General features: G+C 42.5%; 1 pseudogene; it reads right to left on the bottom strand.

The window, feature by feature from the left end:
- The window catches only part of LOC146797531 (uncharacterized), a 193301-nt pseudogene that overhangs the window by 153966 nt on the left and 14623 nt on the right, over positions 1-24712 (bottom strand).

Consider the following 24712-nt stretch of genomic DNA (forward strand, 5'->3'; position numbering starts at 1 on the left):
ACAAAAACAGAGAGTGGAGTGTCCAAGGGAGTGAATTTAAAGACCTGCGAGGAGGGTGTCCCCTGCTTACAACATACTATAACACAAAAACACCTTGGGTCTAAGCTTACGATGTGTGTTTGAAGTGACAAATTATGTAGAGGTTTTGACTCTCACTAAAGGAAAGAAATCCTTTTCGGACGATTACCCTCACTCACCAAATGTGATATGCTTCATCATTTGGGAATCTCCTCTCAGTGGAAAAACCTAGTTCCACTGAGGGCTACAACCCCCTCATTGTGAGGGAGGAGCTCAGGGATGTTTTAAAGTAGAAGCTGCTACACTCTCTGGGATCCTAAAGTCCCGTGGTGAGTAAGGTAAAATGCGAAAAATCGCAGCGCAAAATAAAAAATAAATGTAATTTTAAAACTACCTAGTGAGTAGCAAGTGGATCTAACTTAATTGGCTTGCTCCCACTGGCAGGCATTAAAAGTAGTGCAACAGCAGTATGGAAATTAGACTGCTGATTGTGAACACACGGTCAACATGTTTCAGCCCCTCTGATCAGAAAAGTATTCTGGGCTTTCGTCAGGACCACAGAAATATACAAAGCTGCTGCTGAAGTGAAAAAACCATAAAGGTGCAAAAAAACACAATATTGTTGTGATACTAAATCATACTCCAGTGTATTCTTCAGTAATACTGGAATTACCTAAAAGAATGTACTTTTAGGTAATTCCAGTATTACTGAAGAATACACTGGAGTATGATTTAGTATCACAACAATATTGTGTTTTTTTGCACTTTTATGGTTTTTTCACTTCAGCAGCAGCTTTGTATATTTCTGTAGTCCTGACGAAAGCCCGGAATACTTTTCTGATCAGAGGGGCTGAAACATGTTGACCGTGTGTTCACAATCAGCAGTCTAATTTCCATACTGCTGTTGCACTACTTTTAATGCCTGCCAGTGGGAGCAAGCCAATAAAGTTAGATCCACTTGCTACTCACTAGGTAGTTTTAAAATTACATTTATTTTTTATTTTGCGCTGCGATTTTTTGCATTTTACCTTACTCACCACAGGACTTTAGGATCCCAGAGAGTGTAGCAGCTTCTACTTTAAAACATCCCTGAGCTCCTCCCTCACAGTGAGGGGGTTGTAGCCCTCAGTGGAACTAGGTTTTTCCACTGAGAGGAGATTCCCAAATGATGAAGCATGTCACCTATGGTGAGTGAGGGTAATCGTCCGAAAGGGATTTCTTTCCTTTAACGAGAGTCAAAACCTCTACATAATTTGTCACTTCAAACACACATCGTAAGCTTAGACCTAAGGTGTTTTTGTGTTATAGTATGCATCAGTGAGTGCCATCTATGGGCTGCTGGGAAGCGGAAGGGTAAAAAAGGGTGTTGAGGTTTGGCATACAAGATTTACAGAATATTGTGAAAAAAAAATTGATGAAGGTTCTGCTTGCCAGCAGGATCAATATAGATGAACATTATAATTGCAATAATTTGAGTGAGTCTGGAGACCGACATTAGGAGAAAGTATTATAACAGAAAAGTTCTCCCTGGTCCTAAATATCGGGAGCGAAAGGTCCTACACAGTGTAAGAAACAGTAATTGTAGGTTCATTGAGAATAGAACTGCAGGTAATATAAAGAGCAACCTAGAAATATGGAGAGTAACCTACTTCTTCATGTGACTTCAAGGACTATACAATTCCTAGGAAGGAAAGATTACATTTGAAGGCTCTAACATTTGTAAGCTCCGTGCTGATGCAAGATGCAAGGACGAAGAGGAGGTAATAAGTTCCTAGTGAAAGCTATTTCTGAGGTCCATTCAGGTTCAGAGGATTGAAACTTAGTGCCTGAGAGTTTTTGTGAGGTCTGTCAAGATGCCATTTAATATTGCAGTGACAAAGGTTAGTGGGCTAATGTGGTCTAAGCATAGATCAGGGTATCATTTTAAAGCCACTGCTTTGAACCTTAATTATCATTTTATACTTCACATTTTAATACGAAACAGCACTAGAAAGTTGAGTTTTACAATATGCAAATGTAAAGAACTGACATGCCCTAGAACTTGAGCACTACATACAATTGTCATCATTAAACAAATGTTATCATTTGCTTTAAACATGTATTATATGCCAGAAGTAGGTAGCTTTCACATGACATATAAAAATAAATATATGAAATAATACCAGATTCATAATTTCCCCATGTTCCTCACAGGTTTGAAGAAGCTGGTTTTCCTCTTTTGCTTGCATGTTAGCAAGTTCTTCTTTATACTTTTCCAAAATATTTTCAACCAAGATGTTTCTTTGCAAACCATCAATACCCCTGCACCGTAAGTAAATAACCTGCAGGGGGGGATAAATTACCAAAGAAAGAAAAATGATGGACTTGAATCTACCGCAAGAATGTATGTTTCTTCAATTTTTCATAAGATTTTAATATATAAAATTAAGAATGATTCTACAGATTTAAAATTGAAGAGATAATATGCAAGACATGATATATGACAATTATGGAATACTGAATTACACTCTACTGGTCTTCTTGTCTATAGGGTGTTGCACAGATTCAATACATGCTCTGAAAATATTAATTTATCCCTCTTCTAAAGGTGGGTCTCCGATGATTTGAGATAGAATTCCCCCACAGTCTGATATTTGCAACAAACCACCTTGCATCTAATTACCAGCCTCTCAATTTTAGTAAAGAAACCTTTTTGTCCCCCAACATTTTCTTATCTTTTTTCTGAACATGCCAATGTTGTCTCCATATGAACACTTTCCAATTTTAAGGAAACATATTAATACTGCTCACAAATATCAGCTTGCCATTTTCAACAAGTTCTGTCTCTGACTACTGCTCCACAGGAAAAGATGCTACTTCTCAATTTCATGTACCACAATCATAATGACAATTTAATTTATCCAAGACGTGCCTCTCTTTCCCATCTTCATCCTTTTAAGCCGTGTATGTCCCTCCGGCACCATCATATGCCAAGAAACAACATAACATACCAGGTACCATAACCTATACCAGGTACTCATTTCATATTCCAGATATCACATAATATTCTGTATTGTGATACTCCGCAGAGTGTTTTTAAATAGGAAGTATAGCCACCATATAGTATAGATAGGCATTATATGCTGGGGGATCATCATTTGCAAGTAATTCCCTTGAGGGTTCACTCACACACACATGCGTCACATGCCCACACACAAATATGTTGGCATAACCGCTCATGGCCTGTCACTTAATTATCTGCCTCTTTGGCACCAGTCTCTCATCTCTTATGTGGGCATTCTGCTGCATGGCCTGCAACTGGCCAGAACTGGCTTTAGTGCTGCACTGCATGGCATACAGCAGCCCAAGACCTGGTGCAGGAACAATGCCAGCACTAAACCCTGAGGTCTGTCAAAAGGAAATCTGGATTACAAACAGGGTTAGAAGGGACATGATGGGGCATGGAACTGAGAACAGAGGTAAGGAGAAGCGTTTGCAGAGGTTGTATGGTTTGGGCCTCAAACAGTGTTGGCTGCCTCTGTACGGGGGTGGAGCGGTGGGGAGGAGGAGGAGGAGGGAGGCATGAAAAAGAAAACAACATACCTTCGCTGTTGCACGTCTCTCCTCCGTCCTCGCTCTCACCATCAGAAGCACCCAGGCTCCCGGACTCTCCCAGCCAATCACGACGCTGCAGGAGCAGCGTGTGATTGGTCTGAGAGGCCTGTTTGGCCACTCAGGCTGTACCTGGGAGGTTAGGCATGTTCTCCACTGGGCTGTGCAACACAGCCCAGTGAAGAACATACCAAGTGTGCATGACTGGCCGGCACCTGAGGGCCAGCCTAGCCGTCATGCACACTTAGGGAGGGAGTGCTGCAAACCGCTCCCTCTGACGGGGGCAAGCCCAGCCCCGCCCCGCCCGACCTGACTAGAGTCCCACATAGAAAAATAAAATGTTATTATCATTTTATCTATCTTTTGCACTGCTCAACGAGCAGTGGGGCGGCGCTCCTCCGCCTTAGCGGAGGAGTCGCCACTGCTTCCAAAGACTGGGTAGGTAGGCTGTACATCAGTGTTTTGCAACCAAAATGCAATGGGTTGGATGGGGATTCCAACCAATTGTGTTTTGCCTACTGTGTCACTCTAGACTGGCCTTGGCTTACTTGTGCTGTCGTTCAGAATCAACCTTGTTTGGCAGTTTGGACAGGACTGTTCTCATTGAAGCAGGACCAAGGCTGATTACATATGGCTGGGTTAATCTGAGGTGACATGGTGGGCAAAAAAGTGATGGGCTGAAATGCTACCATGAGCGATTTCCTACTATTTGCAAGTATTTCTTCCACCACTTTTTGAGTGTTGGGTAGTTCTGATTATTTTTTTATTTGTTTTATTTTACAGAGTTTTATATAGTGCGAACTTGACCCAAATCAGGTATCCGAGCGCATTACATACCACCAGTTGCATTACATGAGGACACATTCATTTTTGTTAGGCATAGGGAGATTAAGTGATTTGCCCAGAATCACAGGATGTTCAGCGTCATTGCCGAGACCGCCCTAGCCGTTAGGCCAACTCCTCTCCCCATGATTATGCCTAACAAAGTTCTCAGGGTAACTATAATGCACAATATCAGCCTTTCTAACTACTGCTTTAGACCATACCAACACCAGAGTATTTAAAGGTGTCAGAGAGTAGTGACCCAGGGCTAAACTCATGGTGCACTGTTATGTTATTTATATTTTATGTGTCACATTATTTATGAATATTACATTCATTGTGTTGTGTTATTTCCTTGCATGTCATTCCATGGCTCCACCTACTGGTTGGCATCCTTACTTGGCACATTCTGGCACCATGCCTTGCCTTATAAATGTGGTTGTCAACTCTGGAAATCACAAATGCTCCAAAATCATTGTAATCAACTGGTGGATTGAAGCAGGCTCATAGAGATTAGAGGTGGGTGAAATTGCTGTTTTCCTATAAGTGGATGTGAAACTATAGGCTAATTCGCCATTCCTCCTCCACATACCCCGGATTTAAAAAGGGAACAATTCAGGTAAAGTGACAAAACATGAATTCCTCATTCTGGGCTTTGAGAAAGGCAAGGACTGAGGAATGATTGTGCTGCTCAACACTGTAAGGGGCATGCAACTGTAAATAACTTGATGGAAATCTCCAGTGATGGTTGTAGCAATTGAACCTCTCCAAAGGGATTGTGATGCATTCAACTTCTCTGACTCTTGCGACAGATGCCAGCTCTCTAGTATGGTGAGCAATGCCCACCATTCCTGTCAAGCTAGATGGTCTGCAAAAGAGAGTTGCAAGTATTCAAACTGGAGAGAGTACACAGCAGTGTTGAGAACGTTGCAGCATTTTCAACTACTTCCAAACCATCAAAACATCCTGGTAAGATCAGCACTTGTTCCAAATCATTGAATTCTGTGGCAACTCACCTAGGGATTAGGGCAGAGACTCTCCTTCTAGCATTAACATTAGTAAACATCAGAGGGGTGAAAAATGTGCATGTGGACTCACTGAGCAGGTAATTCCCATCTTCTTAGAACCTGCTGTCATTTCCAACAACTTTTCAGAAAGTATGAAAAAGGAGTGAAACCCCATTACTGGACATTTTGCCTCGAGAGCAATACTCTACTACCTAAGTTCTGCTTCTAGTTTCCAGAGAAGGGAACATGGGTAGTGGGAGCACTGGTTTGAATTGGCCCTGGAGGTTGCTACATGTGTTTCATCTGCTCCTTCTGATCTTAAGACTCCTTTGCAAAATTCAGGAGAGTGAGCAGAGGTAATATTAATAGTACCATTTTGGCGACACAGATCATGGTTCCTCCTCTTAATATCTTTGGTGGTCTTTCCTCCTTGGATTCTTCTTGTTTATCCATCTCCACTAGGATTTTTGACTGTCTATACCTTTCAAACTATCCCTATTGGCTTGGAGGTTGAAAGGTTAAACCGACAGAATCAGGGCTTTCCTCTCCCATCCGGCAGAACCTAAACACCACTCTAGAAGACCTCCCATCCTGAAGTCCTATTATACACATTAGATTTCTTTTCACAGGTGGTGCTCTTTTCAAAGGATGGTTGCAATCTTAATATATCCATCTTTACTTTGAAGACTCAGTGGTTTGCCATCATGAATTTTCATGAATTTGATTCCTTCCAAGATGCTGACGTTTTGGTCTCCAGATTATTCTACAATTTTGCTCTTTCTAGAGCACCTTCTTAACCTGTTTAACCAACTTGGGAACTTCAGTTGGTTCTTTTCTTCTTTGGAAAGTCATCTTAACTCACAAATTATGGCCTATTTGGAGGAGTATGAACTGCTTGATACTTTACAATTTGGTTTCAGAACCAATCCTAGGCCTGAAACTGCTTTGGTCTCGGTGGCAGATAGTATCTGGTCGATGGTGGATGCAGGGCAGGCTACGGCACTGATCTTTTTGGATCTCCCTGCAGCTTTTGATACTATTTCGCCTGACCTGCTGGCTGACCAGCTGCGTAACCTGGGGATTTCCAGGTCAGCATTAGACCTGGGGGCATATGTATCAAACGATTTTTTAATCGCAAACGCTGCGATTCGCAAAATAACAGCGTTTGCGATTAAAAAATCGGTAATCGGGATGTATGAGACAAATCCCATCGCAAAATTAAGGAATTGCTAATTTAGCGATTTCTTAATTTTGCGGAAGCATTTAAGAAATCGCAAATTGCGATTTCTGAAATGAGATGTAAAAAGCACCCAAATTGTGCGAATTATCCTTAAGAAATCGCAAATTACCACCAACTTCCAGTTGGTGGTAATTTGCGATTTCCTTTCAAAATGCACTTTTTTTAATTTTACAAAGTGCCACGTGGCGCTCATACATGCCCTTAGGGCATGTATGTGCGCCATATGCACACACATGCTCATTTCAGGGGTGTATCAGGGTGTCATCATGACACCCTTGCACCTTTGAAATTATTCCCAAATTGCGATTAGCAAATTGCGATTCGCTATTTGAGAATTACTTCCCATTCATTCCTATGGGTCTCCTGGCCCATAGAAATGAATGGGCAGGTATTCCTTAATTGCGATTTCGCAATTTGCTAATCGCAATTAAGGAATTTTAAGAAATCGCAAAAAGTTTGCAATTTTTTAAATACATTCCGTTTTGCAATTCTCAAATAGCGATTCTTTAAAAATAGCTATTTGAGAATCGCAAATGGTGATGTTGATACATATGCCCCCTGGTAATCTCCTTTCTGAAGGCTAGATTGTGGTATCTTCCCATACAGTTTATGCATTTGTAAAGCTTTCTATCATTATAATGTTAACCCAACATTCCAGAATGTGATGTGCTTGGTACGGGTTGCCTAGTGCTGAGAGTCAGTTGATGCTTGATATTCTGTGGATGGGACCTTGTATAACCTGTATCCTGAATAAAGAAGACATCTCACTACTACCAGAATCTCCTACTTCTTCACACTGGCGACAAGGATGGGATAACCTGAACCCAAGGTCCACGCTTCTCTCGACATGCACAGGTTACTCAAAGAAAGCCCAAGGTCCTAACACAACTGAGCTACATCTGGACATCCAAAGGTATTTTGCGCACCGAACTTAATTGGGATAAGCCTATTAAGAGCTGCACCTGGATATCTAAAAGTACTTTGCGCACTGAACTTAATTGGGATAAGTTTATTAATATCCTTGTTAATGCGTAAACAACAACCCTTCGCTAGAATCCTTCGCTCTTTATTGACTTTTCTTTCCGCGACTGAGTAAAGTTAATTGTTCGCAGTGCTCACAAGTACACCTCTACTAACTCTCCCGTCTTTGGGAACCCAAAATTACTTTATACAAGGAAAGTGATTCATCGCGGAGATAGGCATCTTTTAAATATTGGTCGTTACCTTCAACATATCCTGTTCAAGCGCATGCTCGTGCTGCTCCCTGTCATGCTCCATTCCTTTCTTAGAGAAGCACGTAGTCACCAAGCAACCAACGCCCCAAGAGATTGCGCGTCACTGGGCAACCCCAGAGGCTTGCCTAACAACAGATGCGCACACCAAGCAACCGACACCACAGAGGACTGTTCGTCACTGAACAACCTCAGCGGCCTCCTTAGCAACTGTGTGTCAGCGTTGATGGGCAACTTAATAGGACCTCACTGAATCATCCTCAGCCACTCTACTACTGCTATGCTTATCGAGCTGACACACACAGCGATTTGATTGTGCTTCGCCTTATTTTTATTTCAGTGTGTCACACATTGTTGACACACACAGCATTAATCAAAGATTTCTCAACAGCTAACCCAATTTGCATTTGTGTTTCATTTGCTGCCTACATATTTGTTGCGCTGACACAAACAGCGATTTGCTTGTACTCTGGTTTACTTTTCAGTATGTCACACTTCGCTGACATTCACAGCTTCCTTTGAAGGTTGTCCATCAGCTGACACACTTTACAATTTTGTTTCTCTTGCTGCCTTTCTGTGTGTCATCTCTCTTGTTTTGCCATTACGCTGACACACACAGCTACTTTGTCCTACTTTCATACACCTACCTGCGTGTCAAGTTTCTCTGAGACCCTAGCATTGGCTGTGTTATTATTAAAAAACAATAAGAGAGGAAAAGGCGGTTTCCATGCTGACGTGCACTTATACTGTGAGTTTGCATGTCATTCTACATGACTAACTTTGCTTCTCTAAGTTGATCTTTAAGTCATTTAAAGTACTGTATTACTAAATTAATCATACTAGATTTCTCCTTTTAGCTCAAGTGTATTACTAAGAGAAAACATGCAAAACGTCACTCCTCCGCCATTCTTTCTCTCCAACTCTGGTGATCCACCCATTCGTTGGTCAAAATGGAAGAAAGTCTTCTTAAACTATGCAAGAGTATGCGGGGTATCTCTGAGTGCAGAAAGAAAGCCTGCATTATTGCTACATTGTCTGGGCTCGGAAGGCCAAGAAGTGTTTGAACACCTCACAGAGTTAAGTGACAATGAGTCTGACAATCTCAATGAATTTGAAATCAATCTTAAGAAACTTGACAAACATTACCTCCCGAAAGTAAGTACCATTTTAGAGAGGTACCATTTCGGAAGACGCACTCAAAAGCATGAAGAATCTGTTGAAACATACGTAACTGCTCTACGCAAATTGGGAGCTACATGCAAATTTGATGGCTCTCTTGAGGAGCGAATTTGTGATCAGTTCATGCTAGGTTGTAACATAGAGAAAGTAAAGGATGAACTTTGGCAAAAGGACGACCCCAAGTTGGATGAAGTAATCCCTATAGCCAAAAGAACAGAACACTCTCTTGCTTGTGTTGAACTTATCAAAAAGGAAAAAGCTACTCCAGAGGAGAAAGTACACTATGTTACAAAGAAACAAACTTACACAAAACCTACGTCTAAGCCCGTTTGGAAACAACGTGATTCCATTCCTCCTTCTACCACTACTAAACCTAAAGGTGCTTTCAAGATAAAATGTTATCAATGTGATGCCGTTGAACATCTTGCTTATGACAAATCTTGTCCTGCTCTCTCTTCAAAATGCCTCAACTGTGGGAAGGTTGGTCATTTTACAAAGGCTTGTAGAGCACAAAAGAACAAGAAAGTCATACGAGTCAGAGGTATCGCTTGAAGATGAAAGTTACTCTGACTGTGATGAATTAGATTGTGGAGAAGTCTTCTTACATAGCAGTAATAATATGTGTAAAGGCCCTGTAGATGAAGTACAGGTGAATGACTGTAAAATCAAAATACTCTTTGATTCTGGGGCGAAGATTTCTCTCATACCTAAAGCCTTCTTTGACACAAAACTCTGGGGGAAAGTAAGAATATATAAGCCTGACATTTTTATGGTGGCCATCCCATAAAACTATTTGGCTATTTCTTAGGCGACATTGAATACAAGGGAAGGCTGACTGCAGGTAAAATGTACATCTCTTGTAGAGGTGATCGCATAATCAGCTGGTTGCACCAAGCTGACCTAGGAGTATCTTTGGTCCCAGATGGAGACCCCTGCATCATTCTCAGAGACATTATGCTAAATTCAAGCTCATTGAACGCAGTCTCATGTAATAATGATTCATACCCTGACTGTCGTTCTGAATTCAAACAAATTTTCAGTAATAAGCTGGGTTGTCTCTCTGGCTATACCCAAATATTACACTAAAGCCAAATGCTGTTCCTGTGATGTGCAAAGTACGCAGTGTGCCTTTAGCAATGCAGGAGCCAATGCGCTCCGAATTAGAGAAATTGAAAAGTGAGGGTATCATTATTGAGACTGAAGCATGTGAATCGTTGGCTCCGGTGGTCCTTGCACGCAAGGCCTCTGGAGAAGTACGCTTGTGTGTGGACCTTCATGCTCTTAATCGAGTGGTTGTAGCTGACAAATATCCCCTACCCAACATCACTACGATGTTAACCCAGCTTTGTGATGCACGTGTGTTCTCATCTCTGGATCTCAGGGCAGCCTATCATCAAATCAAAATTGATGAGGCATCCATGAACCTCACAGCTTTTATAACTCCCTTTGAGACTTACAAGTTCACTCGTCTACCGTTTGGATTAATTTCTGCAGCCTCCGTGTTCCAAAGGGTCATGGAAGATGTCTTGAACGGTATTGATGGGGTTAAAATATACCAGGATGACGTGCTGGTTCATGGGTCTTCTCAAGAAGAACACGATATGAGGCAGAGGGCTGTTCTTGAGCGTTTTGCAGCAAGAGGTTTGACTCTACGGGAAAACAAGTGCAAGTTCAATCTCACTGGGATTGACTATCTGGGTCACTGTTTAACAGAGGGTGGCGTCAAACCCAAGGATCGCCTGGTAAAGACCATAAATGAACTTCCTGTCCCACAGTCCAGAGATGAGCTTGTCACCTTCTTAGGGATGGCAGAGTATTATAACATATTTGTACCACGTTTTGCATGTCGAACCCCTAACCTAAGGTCTCTTGAAAAACTGAATAAAATTTGTGTGGTCCTCACAGTGCCAATTTGAATTTGATGATGTCACACAAGCTCTTAATTCTGTTCCTTCTCTTCAGAGCTTCGACATATCATCAAGCTCTGTACTTGTCACCGACGCCAGCTCATGTGGCTTAGGTACTGTTCTTGAACAAATAAGAGACGGCAAAGAAGTTACTATACTGTTCCTCTCTAGGGCCCTTGTTGGTCCCGAACTTCTTTATTCGGTGATTGAAAAGGAAGCACTATGTATCTTCTGGGCCATCAAGAAATTGAAAAGGTTTCTTTGGGGTAGTTCTTTTGTTGTCCATTCAGATCACAAGCCGTTAAAGGATGTGTTCTGTAAAAAAGGCCTTGATGCGATCTCCTCCAGAATAGGTAAGTGGGTAATTGCCCTACAAGATTTTGACTTTGTGGTGAAGTACATACCCGGAGTTGAAAATTAAGTTGCAGACTGTCTCTCTTGCTTGGTGCCTGAACAAAACGAGGGAGCTTCTTTGAACCCTGAAGACTCATGGGAAATTGATGAATTTAAGGTGTGTGAGATTTTTGAAGGCGTGGTTTCAGAAACAGCTTGGAGAAATGCAATGGGTGAGGACACGGACTTACAAGAAATTTGCAACCTGGTGTTAACAGGTTGGTCTTGCTTGAAAAACTTGAGTGAGAATGCTCGAAAATTCTGGAATGTAAGGAGTGAGCTTTCTGTGACTGAAGGGTTGCTTTGGAGAGGTACCAGACTGGTTTCACCCTCTTCAGTTAGAACTAAAATTGTTCAATTAGCCCACCAGGGACATCAGGGAATATCCAAAACAAAAGAAAGAGTGCGCTTACACTTCTGGTGGCCTGGTATTGACATCCTGGTGGAGCGATTGATAAGAGATTGCATAGAATGCAATACTTCTGACAAAGTGTGCAAAACAAGAGTACAACCCATGATTATACGAGAAGCACCCATACGGTGCTGGCAAGATGTAGCTCTAGATCTCTTGGGACCTGTTTCTAGCAAGACTGGACAATTTTATGTCCTGGTCCTTATTGACATGTTCTCAAGATGGCCTGAGATCAAGGTCACACAAAGTATAGAGACCAGAGACATCACAACATTTTTACAAGACGTCTTCTGTAGAGAAGGATTTCCAGAATCTCTTCTGACGGACAATGAAGTCCAGCTTGTGTCAAAGGAGATGGAGGAGTTTCTAATCAATAGAGGGATCAAACACAAACGTTGCTCTCTGTACCATCCCGAATGCAACGGAATGGTAGAGAGGTTCAACCGTGTACTCAAGGAATCTATCCAGTAAGCCAGAGAACAGGGTAAGGACTGGATAGCCAAAATTCACGAGAGTCATGGTTTACAGAATCACACCTCACTCCACCACTGGTAAGATTGCTTTTGAGCTGTTTAGAGGTCGCACCCCGAACACCTACAAGTTTCAGTCCTGGATGAGAGGAATGGGTGCTGAGGCTATGGATTCTGGTGAGACGCATTGGTTGAGCAAACAACATGTTAAGTCCACTAAAAGGAAAATACATTTTGATAGCAGACATGCTGTTGCTCACACAAAGGTGCTCATTGGTGATCGTGTTAGAGTACGTCTTTCTCACAAATCCGCTGGGTCGAAGTTCTTTTCTCCTTTTAGGGTTGTCAAGCTTTTTCGAAACACAGTGAAACTGGATGATGGGCGCATCTGGAATTTGAGTAAGATTGCGCCCATGTCTGCGGTTGTGCCCAGATTTGCAGCTAATTTCTCCAATCCAGCCAATCAGCCTAGTCAAACCATTGTCAATACTCCACTGCGTAGGAGCTCTCGGGTAGCTTCAGTCCCAGCAGCTCTGCATGATTATGTGTTGAAATAACTGTACTGTTGGACTCCTCATGGTTCTTTAATCCTGTAAACTTGTTCTTTCTGTTTTTCTTTTTTGGTAATTACTTCTTTTCATTTTAGGTTTGGGGGAAGGTGTGTGGTATCTTCCCATACAGTTTTTGCATTTGTAAAGCTTTCTATCATTAGAATGTTAACCCTACATTCCAGAATGTGATGTGCTTGGTACGGGTTGCCTAGTGCTGAGAGTCAGTTGAAGCTTGATGTCCTGTGGATGGGACCTTGTATAACCTTTATCCTGAATAAAGAAGACATCTCACTACTACCAGAGTCTCCTACTTCTTCACATAGATCTCAGACAGTTATTATGAACCAGTATAGTACTGATCCCATCCTCATGCCATGCGGGGTGCCTTAGGGTTCTTCCCTGAACCTGACTCTTTTTTATTGTTTTGTCTCCTCCCTGGCACAGTTGATACAGTCCTTTGGACTGCAGTCTCTAACCTATGCTGATGGCACACAAATTATTGTGTCTATTACCAAAGACATGGAGGCCACAGCTGCCAACTTTAAGAATTGCATGCAGGCAGTAGCATCCTGAATGGGTAGCAACTACCTCAGACTGAATGGGGGCAAGACTGAGGCCTTGAATTTTGGCAACCAGGCTTCCATCTGGAATCACACCTGGTGGACAGAAATATTGGGGGATTCCCAACCCTGGCAGACTCCGCCAAAAATCTAGGAGTATTAGTGGATACCAAGTTATCTTTTGATTGTCAGGTGAACCATACGATATCCACATGCTTCTAGATTATCAGGACCTTGAGGAAGGTGTTCCCTTTTATCTCTCTGGAAGCCCACAAGTAGGTCGTTCTGGCCTTGATTTGCTCTAGGTTAGACTGCTGCAATGCACTTTATTTGGGGATCAATAAATCATCAATTGCTAAACTACAGTTGGTATAAAATGCACCCACAAGACTGATACTTGATATTCCCCAACATCAATCAGTTTCAGCTGAGATCTCAAAACTGCATTGACTACCGGTGAACAAGCGCATTTCCTTTGAGGCCTTACGCATAATTCACAGGGTGGTGAATAATATCGGTCCCAGAGGACTGACTAAAATGTTCCAGAGATACATCCCCACTAGACATCTTCACTTGGCAAGTTACAACCTTGTAGCCGTGCCTAAATTCAGAAGGACCAGATGGGGAGATAGGGCCTTTTCCGTGGCCGCAGCAAAACTCTGGAATCCTCTTCCACATGATATCAGGGATCTTCAAGAACATAACAGGTTTCGGAAAGCCTTGAAGACCTGGCTCGTCACTCTTTAATTCCTGTCCAGTAGTTTTTCCTAGGGATGGTAGATCCTTCCTTGGTCTTTCTCTTTGTAGCTCTCCTCTCTCTTTAGTGCCTTGATCCCTTTTGGTAATTGTGTGCTTTATAAGTCTGTCTCATTCACATGCTTTTTTCCTCCTTTTTAGGTCTCAACTACCAGACAGCCCAAGCTGCCTGGTTGTGAAAGACCTATATTGAACTTTCAGTCTGCCCACGGCTTACCATTGGCTTTATTGCCACTCTCGTTTGCTTGCTTCTTATTCTGGAGCTTGTCTTCCTCTTCATGTGTTTGCTCGCCCACCGCAGATAGCCTGTTTATGATCCTCTTGATTGGCTGACTTGTACCTTTACACAGATTGCATCTACAGACCTACTTTTTTTAGGTTTTGCCTGAACAGCGTTTGCGCTGTGCTTGCGAAATGTCTTGTAAATGTGTGTGGAGCTAGACAGCTTGCCCTCCACCTTTCTCTGACTCTTCCAGGCAGAGGGACGGGTTAGTGTCGAGTTCAGCAGAGGGTCATGCATGCTTTTTGTCCTCAGACTGCTACCTCTGTCACATGCATCCCTTTTGTTGATGTCTCCTTTGTGGCTCATGTGCGACCTCCATCTGTGGCAAACCTGGAAGAATAGCCCACCGCCTCAGGTACACCCACAACAGCAAACACAAGAAGAGGAAGACAAGCTCCCACAAATTCAGATCATTTTTAGGTCTCGCGAGCCAAAGGCTCGAAGAGACATTTTATATCTGGGCTTTACAAAGTGCTGCCGTGGCCTAAAGCTACAGTGCATGTGCGCGGGCGCGCGCGCCGCACTTACTTTCACTTTCGCGGCCGCACGGCCGCTTTGATCACGATCACTTTCAATTTCGCGGCCGCCCGGCCGCTTTGCTGCGCAGACCCAGCCTCCTCTGCCAGCACACCCACAACTGGCAACATTAAGGCCAAGGAAAGAAAACTTTATCAGGTAATTCCTTTGCTTTTTTTTTTTGCTCATTGTCAACCTAAAAGAGACAGAACAAAAAGAATAGTAGGATAATAACTTTTGGAACACGCAGCGTGCCATGTGTTAATTACGTAACACTGAGCCGAGTTAGGAACTAAGGAAATAGGTTCGAGTCTCGCCATCGGCTCAACATTCTGCGATTCTAGGCAAATTGATCAGTCTCTCCGTGCCTTAAAAGCATGGATGTGTGCTTGTTCACTTTGGTACCCCGCTGATATTTATCGGCTATAAATGCTGTTAGTTTTGTTACTAAACAACACATCGCACGCGAACCATGCGGGTTTAAAATGCTAATGCTTTACTTTCGTTTACATTATCCGTATTTACCTATGCAGCACATTATTGTGGGTCCGGCAACATGTATTGCTACGTTTTAATTAACTTTTGATCTGTTTGAGCAAAAAATAAAATATTTCTGTTAAAATCTGGCGATTATGCAGGAAATGGTAGATTTTGTGGCAGATACAGCAAATCCATAATTATGCGGAAAACATTACACATTACAGTGTGTCTTATGAATGAATGCCCTTCAGAGAAGAAGCGAGGCGGGATCCTTGTAGAACCCCGGTCACTTAGCAAGCGTTAGGCTCCTATTCCAATACGGTTCATTTTGAATAATGACTTCTATTTAAGTGAAAGTGAGCACAGGTTTGATCAAAGTTCAACAAAACAATCGAATATCATCGACTCGCTCTGTGTACAATAAAACAATTAGATACAAACAGTTTAACCATGCGGAGGTTTTCAAAATACCGGACTACTCTGTCCTGTAAGTGTAACGAAATATCTCAGTTACAGAATGGTTGGACAGTCACCTTTGATATCCGTAGTAAGCGCTCGCCCTGGCATGTGGCAAACGACATTCATGGTGCTTTTTTACACTTCAGAATCACTTGGAGGAGCATTTGAAAAATGGGAGCAATTTATACTCTAGAAGCCCATGGCAAAGGGGTCGACTTTAACTTTCAGTTTACTGCTTAAATGGCAAATCCGTCTTTTGATGACGGTGGACTCCTCTGTTGGGGTTTCTTAAAGGGGAAGGGTGGCATGCTTAGTGCACAAGAAGGCACTGCACCCCCTCTCTGCAACACACCACGTTACTCATCCCTAAAACATCCCTCATTTTCAGCAAGTTTACCACATGTACCGCATACACCCTAATTGCCAATAAACACCACTCATTAGATGCCCCCGGGATTTTGTAAGTGTCGCTCAGACAGATTTCCCCAAACACACCACCGCCATTCCTAAACTCGAATACGTATTAGATGTAGCGCTCTCCTCGACAACATGCCATGGAATGCACTTATTGAGCATTTGACAAAGAGCCTGTCTCCACAACAGCATACGCCATTTCAACATCATTAACATGTCAATGTTTGTTATTTATTCACACGAGGCTGCCTTTTGGTGCACAGCGGTAACGCAGCTCCGCTAGTGGGCACTGGAGCAGGCACACACCAGAGAGCAACTCGGACACACGCCTTGCCAACCTGCCCCCAAGCAGGCACGAACAGATTCCCTCTGCGTCCTCCGAAGTACCGAGGCAGGTAACTGTAATAAATTTATGGGCCATATTATAAAGAACGGCGATAACATTATTATCGCCGTTTTAGCAGCAGGAAACTGCCGCTAAAGCAGCGATAAGGGGCTTGATAATATGCCCTAGAGAATTCCAAGAGAAGCCCATGTTCTGGTGTCAAGGACATCAAACCTGGGCTTCTATTGGAATTCTCAAGGGCATATTATCAAGCCCCTTATCGCCGTTTCAGCGGCAGATTCCTGCTACTAAAGCGGCGATAATGTTATCGCTGTTCTTGATAATATGGCCCCATGTTTCTTACGTCGTAGCGCCAATTGCATACCTGCTATGGACTTCCTAGCACTACTCAGAGACAAACAAGGGGGCATATCAACAACAACCGGCGATAATTATCGCTCAGCGCTCTTAGCGTGAGGATAATTATCGCCGGCTAGCGTGAATTTTTATCGCTGAGATAGCGTGCTATTAGCAACGCTTATCTCAATAGCGATAAAAATCTACTCGCTAACAGGCTAACGTGAGATTATCGCTGGAAACCCAGCGATAATCACACGTTACCTTGTTGATAGGGATAGGCAAACTTAGCCATGATATCCTCCTTCCATAGGATATCATGGCTAAGTCTGAAAATTAGCAGACGTAAAAAAGCAGCGTTAACCGCGGTTAGCGCTGCTTTTTTTGTCTCTAACAGGGTTAGCGACATTCTTGATAATAGGAGAAATGTCGCTTAGCGACATTTCTCCTATTATTTTACTCTGGAACGCCCCCTTTGCATCTCATTAGAGTTGCAAGTGGAAGCGTAGAGTAAAAGGGTGCTAACATGCAAATTTGCGTGTTAGCACCCTGTTGTTGATAGGGTGCTAGTTTTATCTCTGCTTTTTTGGCTTTTAAAGCCAAAAAAGCAGAGATAAAGCCCTTGTTGATATGCCCCAAGATGCTCACAGGTTAACACAGGCAGAAATGTGAGAACACATTACTTACTGCGGTAACGAAGGAACTTCTCGTGGTTTAAACCTGCATCATTGTTTTGAGGCGGCCACCAGCTATGGAGCTCGGCAAAAAAATTTGAAGGAGGTTTTAATGGCTAAACTCAGATCTGTGCAGAATACAGCATGGGTACAATATATGAACTCCTTAAGTAGCGCACAGCACAAACAGAAGTGTAATTGAATAATAGGTGGCACCATTAGCCATGCTCATTTCATCTAAAATTCAAGTACGAAATGCTGAGTCGGCCCCTATACCTGCAGGCAGCTTCCAGACCTGTTTTAGGACTTCAGTCCGCGTGATACTGCCCTGTCAGACACTATAGGCGACTAGGGCCTGGCAGCTAAGATGGCAACCATGGCAGCTGAAGGACGTCAAGCCGTACCATTCTGGAGGTGGACAGAGGCCCAGCCTACAACCACCGGAGCATAGATTGCATCAAGCCCCCAGCCGTCATTTCTGCCCCAAGCCCACCTCGTCACCCTCCCTTACCCCTTCCCTCCCTCGGACTCCCGTCTACACCTGTTTGCAGGTGAGGGTGAGCGAGGCCACCATCTCACAGGTCTGGAGTGGGCTACGGTGCTGCTGGACCTGGAACCGCTGGATCAGGGCGATCAGCTACTCGTCCATGCCATCACCTTCTTTTTAGGACTCTTCACGTTAAAATGCTTATGCTTTACTTTCGTTTTTATGGCTTATTTCGGCTATGGCAATTTTCAACAATAATGGAAGGATTTCAGTACCAAAACTTTACTATCCCGTAACTATTGATCGGGTATCTATGCAGTTCACTTTGCTTACTCACCAACTAATCTCATGTGAAGGGAACGGCCTTAACATGCTTCAAGCCTAATCACGGGTGAAGTGCAATTTACTTAAAGTGAAGGCTTCCGGTACCAGGACAGTGGTAACCCGTAAATATTAGTTGGCAAATGAATGTTAATACTTTGTTTTTTTTAAATGCACTTTTACGTTTTATTATTAAAAAAAAAAAAAAAAAAATGTAATCAGGCCCCTATTTTGTTCTACATGGTATGTAGGTTCCGTGTTCTCTCCAACATTTTTTATAAAAGCGACACGTTTACAAATTCATATAACCTCTGGGCAATCTGCCTGCTTTTGGGGCCCAGCGTTTTACACTACCATGAAAATGGCATGTCAAATAATCAGTCTTCTGAGAATTAATCAACCTTCACAGTATTAAGTCCGACACACCGCTTATTGTGGAGATAAAGTTGAAACGTTAACATTGCACACCGTTTTCTGCAGTATCTGCTCAATTCACTGAGCTATCTTACATATGCTTCCTGATGTCCGCTGTACTGTGGGGCTTTATGTTTTATCTCTCAGTAGGATTTAAAGCTATTTTGATCAGTAGAATGCATATTCTCTTTTGGGCCCTAAACACACAGGAGTAGGGTGAACTATGGGTTTGCGCAGCAAATAATCACAGTTCTACTGTTATATACAATCCACTGTATTATGGAGGGAACACTAAATTAGAACCTGAGACACTGGATAGCTTTTGTAACACTATTTATTAGCTTTGCTGTTAGTTTTGTTACTAAACAACACATCGCACGCGAACCATGCGGGTTTAAAATGCTTATGCTTTACTTTCGTTTTTATGGCTTATTTCGGCTATGGCAATTTTCAACAATAATGGAAGGATTTCAGTACCAAAACGTTACTATCCCGTAACTATTGATCGGGTATCTATGCAGTTGACTTTGCTTACTCACCAACTAATCTCATGTGAAGGGAACGGCCTTAACATGCTTCAAGCCTAGTCACGGGTGAAGTGCAATTTACTTAAAGTGAAGGCTTCCGGTACCAGGACAGTGGTAACCCGTAAATATTATTTGGCAAATGAATGTTAATACTTTGTTTTTTTTAAATGGACTTTTACGTTTTATTATTAAAACAAAAAAAAAAAATGTAATCAGGCCCCTATTTTGTTCTACATGGTATGTAGGTTCCGTGTTCTCTCCAACATTTTTTATAAAAGCGACACGTTTACAAATTCATATAACCTCTGGGCAATCTGCCTGCTTTTGGGGCCCAGCGTTTTACACTACCATGAAAATGGCATGTCAAATAATCAGTCTTCTGAGAATTAATCAACCTTCACAGTATTAAGTCCGACACACCGCTTATTGTGGAGATAAAGTTGAAACGTTAACATTGCACACCGTTTTCTGCAGTATCTGCTCAATTCACTGAGCTATCTTACACATGCTTCCTGATGTCCGCTGTACTGTGGGGCTTTATGTTTTATCTCTCAGTAGGATTTAAAGCTATTTTGATCAGTAGAATGCATATTCTCTTTTGGGCCCTAAACACACAGGAGTAGGGTGAACTATGGGTTTGCGCAGCAAATAATCACAGTTCTACTGTTATATACAATCCACTGTATTATGGAGGGAACACTAAATTAGAACCTGAGACACTGGATAGCTTTTTTAACACTATTTATTAGCTTTTATAAAGGACATTTAACCAGTCGAGTTTCAAATAATTTCAATATTTTCACCATTAAAAAGGATTTGTTATTACTACTATGGCCCTTATTATCAGTGGTCTAGTAAATTGGGCCACAATATTTTCAGTTTTCCATTCTCTCACTTACATAACTGTACGCTAAAGTTGAGAAATCACTATTACTGTAGATATATGTGTAAGATCACCATCGCTGCAGATATAGATGTGAGATCAGTATCACTGCGAAATAAGTGTGAGGTCACCATTACTTCAGCTATACGTGTGACATCACTATCACTGCACATACAGATGTGAAATAACCATCACTGCAGATATTGGTATAAAAACACTATCACTACACATATACGTGTGAGGTAACTATCACTGCAAATATAGGTGTGAAATCACCATTACTTCACATATAGGTGTGAAATCAGTATCAGTGCAGCTGTGATTGTCTGCTGCTCAGGGAAACTTGACCTAGTTCACATTTTATTCTCCAACATTACTCTGTGCCAGGGGCTAAAAAGGTTGCACCACCTTAATCGCATTGTTTCTTTTTACTTTGTAGCTTATTGTGCCTGTTGCAAATCAGTGTGTGTCTCATATTTTTTTATTTTTGTGCATAGGTTTAAACAGTCGTTGGGGGTCAACTTCTAATTTCTCCTGGTTTAATATTTATAATAGCTCTAGTAACAGCCCATAAACAACCTGTGTTGTTACTGGGGGCTTATTCTCGCGTTTCAGCTAGTTTTCACAGAGCCTTTGAGGAAGGCGCTTGCTCGAGATAAGCACAAGTTTCATAAGATCCTTTTGTTCCACCGTAAACATTCCTTGTGTTCACTTTAGAAGTGAAGTGGGGGCGTGGGTTTTAGCACTCTTCTGTCCGTTTGCCTACAAACCTTTTGCAGAGGTTAGCAGCATCTGGTGCTGTGTTACTAATGTTGTGGTCAAAGATTTACTGTGTGTGCTAAATCTAGGGTTTCTTTTACTGTGTCTTTTAATAATTGTGTATGCGTGTTAATTTAGTATAATATGGCTATTAGTGCTTTAAATGTAAAAAAAAAAGTGTTACAACTTAAAAAAAGCATTTTCAATGTAATAGGTCTCGCATTTACGCGAGTTTGAGCTATTGGCATTGCAAATGACAATGCCTTTTATTTTTGTTTTCATTTTTACAGCATACATAAAAGGCATTGTCATTTACAATGCCAATAGCTTAAAATCGCGTAAATGCGAGACCTATTGCATTGCAAATGCTTGTTGTAACTTTCATCTTGTCAGGGAGAGATACAAAGGCATTTAAAATTATTTTAAGTAGCTGGATCAAGTAAACCATTGCTAAGGCTTATATATTGCAAGATGAGTCTATTCCGGATAAAATGCAAGGATGTTCAAAAAGAGGTGTCTTGGGTTGTTGGTTAAAATTATATGGAGTTTCACTTCAGGAGATATGTATAGCAGGAACATGGGCCTCAGAGCATACTTTTGTGAGGAATTATAGTGGTTATTGTGGATTTTGAGGAGAAGTTTGGTTCAGGGCAATCAGGCAGTGCCCGATGGGCTGGCCTGACAGGTCAGTTTGTGGGCCTCTTTTTTTGGCTGTTTGTGGCGTAGTTTTATGGTCTGCTTGGCTGGTTTTTACTGCTAATTTTCTCTGATATTAAAACAAACATGGCTAGCAGCGAGATCAAATGAATGCAGTCTTCCATACCGTGCAGAACACATCCAGTGTGGGCCTGATTCACAAAGGGCCTCTGTACTCGTGGCGGACGCCCTGCAGCCATGGCAGTGTCTCCGCATTCGGGGCTCATTGCGGAGATTCTGCCCGAGTGCAGAGACTCCCCACGACTGTGAGGCATCAGCCACAAGTGCGGAGGCCCTTTGTGAATCAGGACCTGCGTCATTGCAATTTCAAAACTAACGCAATGTAAAGATGACGGAAACGCCGTAATAGTCGTAACAGGATAAGGTTTATTTCATAGAAACAGGTGAGCGCCAGGCAGTACAACCTCCAGCTCAGGACTCCAGTAGCAACTCACGTCCTGGCTGGAATGTAAGATAAGAACAATGCACATTCCACCCCACGCTCCAGGTAATAGACATAAAGATACAACACATACATACCAGCGAACACCACACATCCCCCTCCCTTGAAAAGGAAAACATCAAAATGAAAAACAGCAAACCAAAATCAAAAATAGCAATCAACAATACCTAAAACCCCATTCTAACAACAAGGCACAACTACTCCCACCACACGCAATGGTTCACTTTTCTATCTATCTAATTTCCAAATGAGGAATACTTTTATGGTGGTGCTCTAAGGCCTTCTTTCAGTTCCGGTTCGATAGTACACCTCTAATTTATGAACACCGGTGAGAATCTCGCCGCCTCGCAAAACACAATATCATTCGCCACCCTACTTCAAGGTAACTACACCAGGGCCAAGCCCTTCTCAGAAACAATCGGTTCTAAGCGCTCAACTACTTTCTTCAACCCCTTCACCCCTTACTTTTCTGCAGATTGGGCAGCAGAAGTTTCCGTTGACGTGCGTACAGTCTTGCCTGAACAAGATCTCCTCGACGCAGCACTTGCAGAAGTTGTGGGAACAGACGAGTACCAGAACTGGAGGCTTGAACAGATCCAGACAGATGGGGCAGGACAGCACATTCCCGAGCGCCTCCATCGCAGCCCGCGCCATGCAGAAAGAAAAAATGCAGTCTCCCTAGAGACCCGCAGCAACAATCCCCGCCAACTACACGGAACCTTCCAGAACCCGAACAGTTCAGGAGACTGCATCATGCATGCGTCCCAGACCGCGCTGCTGATTCTTGAAAACGGCATTTGTCTACTGTAGTCCTTTCTCTGTGTCTGATCCTTTGGTGTTTCAAAGTATTCCAGATGCAGCTCAAGTCAAACATTCATTCCTCTTGTTTGTGGTTCTGTTTCAAGCAAATAGTATTCTTGGGAAGGTCCAATATAACAACCTTAAATGGCCATCCTAATTTAAGTTTAATAAATTACACTAATATTATTCTGAACCTTTTGAGAAGAGTTTGTTTCTCAGTTTCACTTTTAAAGATTTGCGGTCACTACTAAAAACCATTTAACTCCTTCCGAATCTGATGTGTTTTAAGTAGAGTGTGGTTGGTTTGTGCTACAAATCTTCATTACTGAAAGTAACTTTGCAGCATCTTAAACCTGCTTTTATTGCTCCATATATAGCTTTACCCTTACATTCCATGTATTTTTACAGTTTCACAAAATTGTGTGCTGTACCATTTAAGGAGCTACACTTGAGAAGCTCCTATTAATGTTGACCCTAAACTTTAAAAGCCAACATTGATACTTGTTATGTCGGCCGCTCGGTCAGGTGAGGAGCACCAACGATCTCCGTGAGTGGCTGCTAATGTATGTAAAGGCCCTCGTGGCCTGCAATAATTGACACACAGACAGAAAGAGTGTAGTCGCATGGGTGACGGCACAGGTCAATCAATCAGGGTTCTTATAGAGCACGGCTAATCACCCGTTAGGGTCTCAATGAGGGCCGGACTGGGAAGCCAAAGCAGCCTTGGAAATTTTGTAGGAGCAGCCCCGGGGGGGGGGGGGGGGGGGTGCAATAGTGAGGCACTGCTGCTTTTGTTACTGGGGCCAATATTGCAAGACCGGCCCCCAGTAACAACAAAAAAAGGCCCCACTGCCGCAAAACAGGCCCTCATCCTTTCAGCCTCCTGGGAAAACGCCCGATGCCCACTACGGTCAGTCCAGCCCTGGTCTCAAGGCGCTTGGGAGGCCCTGACCCCGCCTGCATATCTCCGCATTTATTATTTATCGCCCATGTGACCGTGACACCACATCAATAATCCCACACGTGGGTAACCATTTCAAATCCCCCTTTTGCCCAGTTCCAAGGTCCTGAAGTCCTGGTACCAGTTACTTCATTGGTACACATAACAATACTGTCATTGCACGTGGTGCGCCATCTTTACACACACCGGTTAGGTGTAACCATGAGCTTTATAAAATGCTTTTGTTATTTTATTCAAATGAGAGCATGGCGTGCTACACATTGAAAAGACTACAAGAACACATTTACCTATCATATTCAGAATCATATTTGTATTGTCTCTGAACAATGACATAGGCTGAATTTGGTGAACACATCTTATTACACATCAGTAGAGCCTCAATAATCTCTGCAATGGAGCCAGCCGGGCTATGTCATTTCTGGTAATTGTGCAGCCAGAGCTTTTACTGTGAGCATTCTCACTCTTTTTTTCATTGTGTGGATGGGGCTGCCTTAAGTTTCCAGTTAGAGTTGCATCTTGGCCAGTGTTTAACCAACACAGCCGTCATTTTTAAGTCAAGGGTCTGAATATGAACGGCTTGTTGTATTCTGAACTGTGCCTAAACCCCTGTGTACTCACAGGTCGGAATTATGAGTAAAAAGGTATTTAACGCATCAGATAATTATTGGATGCGTTAAATACCTCAAGTTTCTTTCAATTTGAATGTTGACACTATATTCATGACCACCACTTAGCTTTCCTCAGCAGTACACAA

The sequence above is a fragment of the Triturus cristatus genome, chromosome 9, assembly GCF_964204655.1.
Source record: "Triturus cristatus chromosome 9, aTriCri1.1, whole genome shotgun sequence".
Lineage (NCBI taxonomy): Eukaryota > Metazoa > Chordata > Amphibia > Caudata > Salamandridae > Triturus > Triturus cristatus.